The 9,442-nt window shown below is 39.2% G+C and overlaps 1 long non-coding RNA gene across 1 annotated transcript; it reads left to right on the top strand.

The window, feature by feature from the left end:
• Nucleotides 1-4,219: 4,219 nt before the first annotated feature.
• LOC149950973 (uncharacterized) lies at nucleotides 4,220-6,988 on the top strand. Its single transcript, XR_016479980.1, has 2 exons — nucleotides 4,220-4,467; nucleotides 6,838-6,988. It is a non-coding gene; the product is annotated as an uncharacterized LOC149950973 (long non-coding RNA).
• Nucleotides 6,989-9,442: the final 2,454 nt, after the last annotated feature.

Below are 9,442 nucleotides of genomic sequence, written 5' to 3'. Positions count from 1 at the left end.
TTAGAAATCGTAGATATCCAAATATCCACACCAAATATATTTACAAGAAGCAAAAACCTTACCATCAACAAAGCACAGAGAGTCACTTGACTAACCGCCAGCTCTTAAAGCAATAAACGTTAAAATATCGTCTTTGAACTAACACAACTATACATAGGTCGTTAATAATACCCGTAAATAAATAACAAAAAACTAACAAAGTGGACCACCCACAGGGTCTACCCTTTAACCCTCTTATCTCGGCTGACTGCGCTAAAACAAGATTTAACCTTTAAAATTTCATTCGTAAAAAAACCAGATTAGGCCTTCATAAATTCATTAATAAAAAAAGACTTTATTACCTATTATGCTTACGATGCGGTGGTTCTGTGGTAGAGCGCTCGTCTGCCAAGCCGAATGGTCTGAGTGCGAAACCTGGGTGGCGCATTTGTTTTTAATCAATAGAGAAACGCTAAATTAGAATTTCTTCGATGCAATAATTTCAATTTCAATTCTATTTCAATTAAACCAAAATTTCGTACTCTATTAAATACGCTTCCGATAAAGCTGAAGGTCTAATTTTCAATAAGGCGTAACAAGTGTCGGTGGTTCTGTGGTAGAACGTCCGCCTGTCAAGCAGGAGGTCTCGGGTTCAAATCCCGCCCGATGCGATCGCAAATTGATACTAAGACGAATACCGTGTACAACTGGTGGAAACCCTGCCATTGGACGTTGAGAGGTAGCATTACACTCAGCACTCGGTCCGTCCCAAAGTCATTAAGAAGAAGTTGGAAAGAAAACGCCCATATAAACACAACAGAATAAACATGCACAACCATCAGAACACAAACTTAACAAATTCAACACTCACAACCTACGCATAAACATTACAAAAACGTAATACACCAAACCGTCACGACGGTGAGCGAAAAAACACCATCCAAACTAAACCGCAAATGAATCCGTTAACGCTCACCAACCCTTCGATAAACTGCGTACGCAGTGATTACACTTGGCACCGAAAATGCGAACGTGTTCGCAGGCCTGACAGACAGACACGGTGGTTGTATAACCCCTCCTAGGGGACTTTGTCCCCTCGGAGAGGTAAAAATGATAGATTGATTGAATTATATTGCAGAAATTGTAAGTATGCCTGGCAATGTAACCTACGCGGAATAAAAAAAGGAACCACTAAATGGTCACCAACAATACCACACCAAACATTAAGGTTAAACTGCACTTGATGAGATCTAACACTAGTCCCGTGGGGGCTATCTGGACTCCACTGGTGAGTGTGGTGCAAGTTGAGTATACCGCCATGGGAAAAAATGGGCTTCATCGGCTGTTAACAGAATACTCGCTAACGGATGGTCACGACCTTCTTTGTGAACAATCCACTGAGAAAAGTCCACTCGCCTATGATAGTCTGCGACGTTCAGAGCTTCAACCTTTTCGAGGTGATACGTTTGAAATTGAGGACCATGCAGAATTTTCCAAACCATTATGTGATTTACACCCATTTGTCACCCAACTTGCCTGGTACTTGTTCAAGGATCGTTTTCGACAATGGAAAGAACACTGAGTAATTATTGTTTAAATTTACTTTGGTAAAGTAATTTACTTAACTACAAGGCAAGACGAATCATATCGAATAAAATGATTTAATAAAAAATAAGTTGAATCAAATTGGTTGAATTTGTCCGTGTTCTCTCAAGTGTTTGTCAACAGCGGCAACTGTGTGTTGATCTAGTAACGTTCTTTGAGGGAACCGTACTCGAAACAATCATTGGGCTTCTACAATATTTTCTTGAGCCCGCCCGTAAATAAGGTGCATGTGCACGTACTCAGAATTATTAAACTGCCCCATACTAATCTTTAATGCCTGGACCAGTAGCGTAGTCCTGTAATCCCAACGGGTTGTTATCGTACTTCCACCATGGTTGTCCCGTCCCTATCCTCAAGTATCCTCCCGTTGGCCTTTATACATACGGAATTGCCGATTAGCAAAAATTATGTTAAATTTTTATATAAAATAATGAATTGTCGATATTGCACTTTATTTTGTTCTGTAAAAAGCGCCCTACTTTTAATGGTAAAGAACAAAGTTTAAAGGGCCTCGCTGACTTTAAAAAAAGTCAAATAATGAAATTGAAATTTATCCCCCTGACCCAATGCGTTCAGAGGAGATAAAAATAGATAACGCCCACACAACTAGTGTTAGGTCTCCTTAAGTACAGCTTCGTCAAAAACGTTCGGTGTGGTATTGTTAGTGTAATTTATTGCTTCTGCCAAGGCTTAATGGTCAGGCTTTAAGCAAATCAAACTGTACCAGTGCCATTACGTGTCTTCAACAGTTTCCTTAACACTCATATTTTGCTCATGTGCGCTTTCCAAAATTAGATGCACTATCCCATTAGCTATCGGGGAAAATACTTGTCATTCACCTCATACAAGTTGTTTAATTCCGAATAGGTGATTATGAAAAAGAATTGCGCGCAGAGGCTCACGGGAGTTGGTTATTTTTTGACAAAGCGTCGGCTGCTTAAATTCGTCTGCACCTACCGAGGCCCGCGGTCGTCCGCGTTTAGTAAAAAGCACCAACCATCTATTGATTGTTTGAAAAGTTAGTATTTTTCTAAAATTATTAAAAATACATAAAGTTAACAAATTTATTATATATTTTTTTTATTTCTTATAGTTCTAGACCAAGTATTGATAAAGAAACAAGCCCAATTTCAATAGAAGACACAAAGTTATATTTACATACATGTTTCCATTAGTCCTGAAAATGAATTAAAATCAATTTGGATAGAATTTAAAAATATTTCATTTAATAAATCAATTACCTTAATTTAACGACTTGGCATACTTCTCTCAAAACGAAAAACGAAAAATCCTTTCGATTGAACAATGAAATTATAAAAATCTCGCTAACCCTTGCCCAACTAGCCAGACGAATTTACAAAAAGGGCCAATTTTGATACTTTCAACTTGGTAGTACTTAACCAAATCACGTGACCACCGATATTTTTCATAATCACCTATTAGTTCTGACCCTGTTTAACAGTGTTGATTAAACTCGATTCTTTGAAATAATGGATCTTGGCATTAATAAAACCATTGTAGGATTTAGCACACTTCTGATAGTTCGATTATAAACTTTTGGAATTTGCTTTTGTGTTTATCGCTTCACCGTCTAAAATCAAATGAATAATAAATGGTAACAATTGGGCACAAGTCAAAATTCCGAACTTCACATTAGTGGCTATTTCTCTGATTTGGGTCCTGGTTTTTTGTGGGCGTAAATCTCTGAAACCCTTAAACTTAATAAAGACGCTAACCATATCTGTTATCAAAAAGGGAAGAACGTTCAAGGGGATTTGGCGATTTCATTTCTTACAAGAGTTTTAAAGAAATGGTCCCGTGCGATCAAATTAAAACAAAAGCACTTTAGCAAAACTTTCTTTGCGTCATAAAATGAAATTTTAGCAAAACTTTCTTTGCGTCATAAAATGAAATTTATATCAATTGTTTCTAGTTCACCTGGTGTATTTAAATATATGAAACCATAACATAATGTAGTAAAAAACCTTGTTCTATTTACAATTACAAAAATTATGACTTACACTTGTAATGGTCTGATGAAATCCATGAATACTGTTATCAGAAATTGGGCGGAAGGTAAAAAGTTGTTTTTCTTTATTTCAGATTCCAAAACGGAAAGAGCAGTGCGACAGAACATAAGTTATTTTTGTCAGGCTAAAAAATGAAGACCAGATCTTTTTGAGAAAGATACAGACGAGCTCTACAATCATCATAAAATATGCGTCCGGCATTTTGAGATATCATGTTTCGTGAATGCTAACACAAAACCTGAATAAACATTTTTCTAAAAATTACAAAGAAGTATTGAAAACTAAAAGACTTATGGGTTTTAATTAATTTTAATTATAGTAATTTATTTAAAATTAAAGTTATAAATTTCAGTCTTGATTTTTTTAATACCATTCACTTTTACAGGTCAGCCCATTCAAAATTTAAAATTACCGTAGCTGAAATTAAATGTAGTCGAAGCATTCTTACACAATCCAACGAAACAGGATGTAAACATAAATTAAATGAACTATGTACACCTGTTTCGCGTGGCGTGTCGTTTCACACAGTAGAGATAAAACTTTCCTAGTAAAACCAGATTGCATAACATGAACTAGTTTATTTCCTCAAGGGCTTTTCTACAAAAGCTATCCTGATTATACTGCTTTCATCAATATTCTCCGTCGCCGTTTCGAAAAACGATGCGTTCGCTGCTCTGTCTCGCTACAATATTCGCCGCTGGTTTCATCTTTGGTCACGTTCACTCACAAAGAATAACCTGCAGTAACGTTCGATGCGCCGAGACCGATAAAAAGTCTTGTGACGAAGTTGGCGGTGAGTTCGTTCCACGTAGCACCAACAATCTTCCACCGTGCTGCAATTCGTGTTTGCTCGGTAATATTTCATTGTGTTTTATTTCCAATTGATCTAATTACAGCGTATTATCCGTTGCTTATAAAATTAATATAATTTGAGATTTACATCTTTACGACATATTTAACCTGAGGTCGAAACATGAGTTGAAAGAAATATAGTTATTTGTGACAAATAAAATCTAAATTCAAAAAAATTCCGAAAGATTTTATTTCTACTTTTATATAAAATAAAAATATTGAAATTTCTTCATAATGGATCGAAATTGATTTGACAACAAAAATAGAAATAAAATGCTTCGAAAAAACTTAATTAAAGTAAGGTGATTTTATTAAGTAACAACCCTGGTTTGTACAATATTGCACCAACTATGTAAGACAACGCTGTGTTTTATACCGGATGTTTCAAAAGGTTACGCAAAAATTTAAGGAGTTGTAGGGGGTGAGTTGATAAGTATGCCTGTTTTTCCCCATTTTCCTACGATGAGTTAAAAGAGCGCCAAAGAGATTCAAAGTGTGGCCTACTAGCCCGTGGAAGTAGGCTACAACAAGCGCAAAACCAACCAGCAGGTACTTTAAATACTGTTTTAGTTACCTTTTAACGATGGTTACCTCGATTTGTTTACATAGTCCTTTTTACACATAATCCTAAGGATTTGTGTGTATTAGTCTCACGTACAGTGTAGCCGATGCCGATGCCGATGCCGATGCCGCCGTGTCGCGCATACCTCTTCAACGGTTAAGGCTAGAAGAGTCAATGATATCTCGTTCGAATGTACATGCATCGCCATTGATAGCCTTTCATAAAGTTTTGAAATCGAAGCCCAAGAAGTTGGGCATTTGCCCAATTTACCGTTTTCGGTAGTTTGGCTTTGTGTGGTTGATATTTTGTTAAAAATTAAGTCCGGTAACGTTAAAAAATATTATTGGATAGGTTAGGATTCATCTGAACTACAACTTCGGTTATATCAGTAAATATTGAATTTAAGTATAGTTTTCGGGGTTATTTACGGGACCCCAATGTTCGTAGTTTTATAATTCCTTAATTTAAGTCCGATTTTCATGAAAGTTATATTTTTGAATAGCTGTGGTTTCCATATATCCTAGAATTGCAATTTCGTTGCTTAATTTTAATTCTTAGTAAGGTTTTTGGACAGCGTATAAGTACCCCCCTCAACTTCTAACTTTGGAAATACGCGTGGTTATAGACTTTACGTGAATTTCTCTCTGGCATTTTCCAAGGCCGTTCTAATATGACCCAAAGTAACAAATAAGTGTGACACTTATCGGAGTAATACGCGATGCTTACAACGTATGACCTGAAGTAAAAAATAAGTATGCCACTTATCGGAGGCCGTTCTTATATGACCAAAAGTAACAAATAAGTGTGACACTTATATTTCCGCCTGAAAGTCGGCATAAAGTTCCTTAATTTAAGTCCGATTTTCATGAAAGTTATATTTTCGAATAGCTGTGGTTTACATATAACCAAGAGTTGCAAATACGTTCCTTAATTTTAAATTTAAGTAAGGTTTTTTGGGCAGCGTATACGGAGCCCCGCAATTTCCAACATTGTAAATCCGCGTGTTGATAGAGGTCTACGCTCCAGTTTCCTTCTGGCGTTTTTCAAGGTCGTTCAGAGTGCGCCGCGCTTTCAATGTATGACCAGAAGTAACAATTAAGTATGACACTGATCGACCTAGTCTTCGGCGTATGACCAGAAGTAATAAGTGTGATCAGAAGTAACAAATAAGTATGAAACGGATCGAACTAGCCTTTGCCTAAGGTGGTGCCTTGGGTATTAGCCTAGCTGATTATTAATATTATTATTATTATTATTATTATTATTATTATTATTATTAACCAGAAGAAATAAGTGTGACACTCAACGGCTGACTAGTAGTAACAAATAGGTGTGATCAGAAGTAAAAAATAAGAGTGACACTGATCGAAGGAAACTTCGATGCTTTCAAAGTATGACTAGAAGTAACAAATAAGCGTAAATATGTATACATCTGTGACCGTGGATATAATTTGGTTGTGATACCGGCGTTGCAGGTTGCTGTGAATAGCTCAAACAAACTTAACAAATTAGAAGGATTGTGTGTATTCTGACCGTCGTACGTCTTGGTTTACCTATTACACGAACCCAAACCTTAATGATCGCATTACCCAGCTGCTTGGTTTTTCGGCTGTTCCAAAACTGGTCGTCTGTTAGATGTGAACTTAAAATTGAGCTGTTATCATTTATTAATGTTGCAAACATTGCGGAATTTTTGTTTATATTTTTGCGATTTAAGGACAGTAGGACGAAACTATAATAATAACGATAATTTTTTAAATAAAATTTTTTGAAATGTTATATTTTTTTTTATTTTTTTCCCCGTTTCAGCTGTTGGAATGAAATGCAAGGAGCATAGCCTCGCTATTAGATGCAAATGCAAGCCTTGTCAGAACGGAATATGTCCAAAATAAATAAATGTTGTTAGAAAATAGGAAGTATATAACGAATTTGTTTTATTAAAGTTAATATTAAAAACAGATTTGAAATTGAATTATATGACAATCGCGTTACAGCTTACATCCATTAAATATGCGCTGCCATAAATCGTCGATATCTTGGACGAAGAGCCCGATGCAGAGACGATTTGCTATTCCTGTTAATTTCAACATGATTGCTATTTTGCGATTTAGATTTAGCTAGCTGTTTATTTTGCAATCGAAATCGCGGTGCAGAGAAGTTTTAGCGATCCCTGTCAATCGACGACGCTGTTATTTTTTTCGAAATAGCAAAAAGGTATGACGTGGTTATTGTTGATTAATAAATATCTTATTCTACTTTTTTATTAGGTTTTAGAACTTTTATATAGTTTAATCCGTTATTTTTTTAAATATTTTTTTATATATTTTTTTAACCAATAAAAGAGTGCATGAAAATGAGTTTTTTCTGTTTGCGGTACACCGGGCTACAAATCTGATACACTACGCCCCCTCCCTTCGGTATGTGGTGCAGTGCGTGGCGTAGTCGGTCCTACCAACCTCATGCTATGCATTAGTAATCTGATGGTGGAAAATTCCTCTAGGTTTTCCTCGGTAACAATACCACTTTTGATCTTGCCGCTAAAGTTCGCCGCGCCTACAGACTTTCATATTCGCTTCGACACCTCTGCTCCGCTTATGGCCACGTCTCACTCATAAACTAACTCGCATCTTCGGATCTTTGCCACTGGCTCAAGGTCCCTACCGTGCACAGGTCTTTTTCCCAATTCTTTTGGAACGGTTTCCATTGGATTTTGGAGAAAAAACCATCTTTTGACAAGTGCTAGGGCGGACTCGGCCTAGTTCACGCTGAGACCAAAGTCAAGGCTTTTCGCCTGACTCTCGTGTCTGATCTCCTCAAGGGCGGCTCACAGTCATTTAAGTTATTACGACACAATGACTTTCAGGGGGGTGAAGCTGTGGAAATCTGAAAGGAGGGAAGATCCAAAAAGTACCATTAGCAACTTTTCGAAATCTGACCCACGCAATAAAATCGAAGGGAATTTCAATACATATTTCCCCGTGCCGTATGTATTGAATTTATTTGTTCGAGATCCTTAGAGTCAAGATTGTTACAAGTTGAAGGCAAATGAAATCAAGCAACAATAGGAATTATCGGCTTTATTTCTGGTTTTGCACTTAGTGGTATTACATTTTAGTGTACCAGTCTCCAACCTAATTGGCTGGAGGATAAAGCCCGCCAAGAAATCTTTGCGGACTCACTGTGGTGCAATAGTAAGCGTCACCGGTAACTTTACCCCGCTCTTAAACCTTCGGGTCAGAGGTCGCCACTTTCGGAGAATTCCAAAGGTGGACGGCGCCAGCGAGGATGTGTCATCCCTACCTTCCCGAGCAGCGTTGGCCCAAAACAACGAAATAACTCTCAGAAGTAAAGGGAAATACTGTTAGGGACAAAGCCTACATTTGCGGATGCAAATGCGGGCTTTACAAGTTCTAGGACATTGGTAATTGTTCTTACCTAACTTTAGGCGTCGGGTGTGAGGTCAAGGTGGTCCATAGCGTCGATAAAGTGGTCGTCGGCGCTATCGAGGGGAGAGACGTCGTTATCCCCCAATAACAAAGTGTCCAGATCCATCGTTACGGCGGATCCTGACACTTGTGGGGGAGAGACTGGGGCGGGGGTGGCACCAAGCTCAGCGACCGGAATCGGCTCAACTGACTTGGCAACGGTAACCCCCTGCACCATAGGGACCGCTACCCAAGAATACACCCTCGGAGCTACTTTTCCCACAGTACACCCCTGGAAGACATGGGGAGTGGGGCGTCCCACTACCCCAAGCATTTGCTGCTTGGGCCACCAGGCGGCACTGAAATAGGTCAACAGGCCAACGTCCATCGGTGCCACCCAGGTAGCCACGGTCCTCGACATCCGTTGAGGGGGCGTATGCCTCACCTCAAAGGACGCTGTTGCGGAGTGGACGGCCTGCCCCCTGGATCCTTGGGCGGTATGCCTTAAGGGTCCTCCTAAGGCCGTCTGCCTTGTGGTTTGGGCTGGTTGCCCTCCTCTCGACAGGGTGGTCTGCCCCGGCGTTCCTGAGGCCGTCTGCCCATTCTGACGTCCTCGTGTCGCTAGGCCTCTGGTGGAGGCGGCGAGATCGGGATCGACCTCCCCGATCCTGGTTACAATTGCTAAAAGATGGCGCGAATGCGAAACAATCTTCAGCCAAAATTACGTACAATTCAAGGTATCTCAAATTCAACGCAATAAGTTAGACCCCCACCCAAAAAGTGTTACTAGGCATTTGCTTTTGAACGCAGATTTTAGCGATGCTTAGGGGGGTCTACAGTGCTCTCACCCCTTCTACGCTGCCTCTTCCTCTTGGGACGAGAGAGGGTTTCCTTCTTCTCGTCGGGCGTTTCCACCCCCTACCAGTTTCGTCACACGGAGGGTCATCTCCTTGCCACGGCGGGGTGAAAGTCTTCAGCTGGGACACGTG

The sequence above is a fragment of the Leiobunum rupestre genome, chromosome 3 (assembly GCF_980474605.1).
Source record: "Leiobunum rupestre chromosome 3, qqLeiRupe1.1.hap1, whole genome shotgun sequence".
Lineage (NCBI taxonomy): Eukaryota > Metazoa > Arthropoda > Arachnida > Opiliones > Sclerosomatidae > Leiobunum > Leiobunum rupestre.
This window is presented reverse-complemented; position numbering and strand designations above follow the sequence as displayed.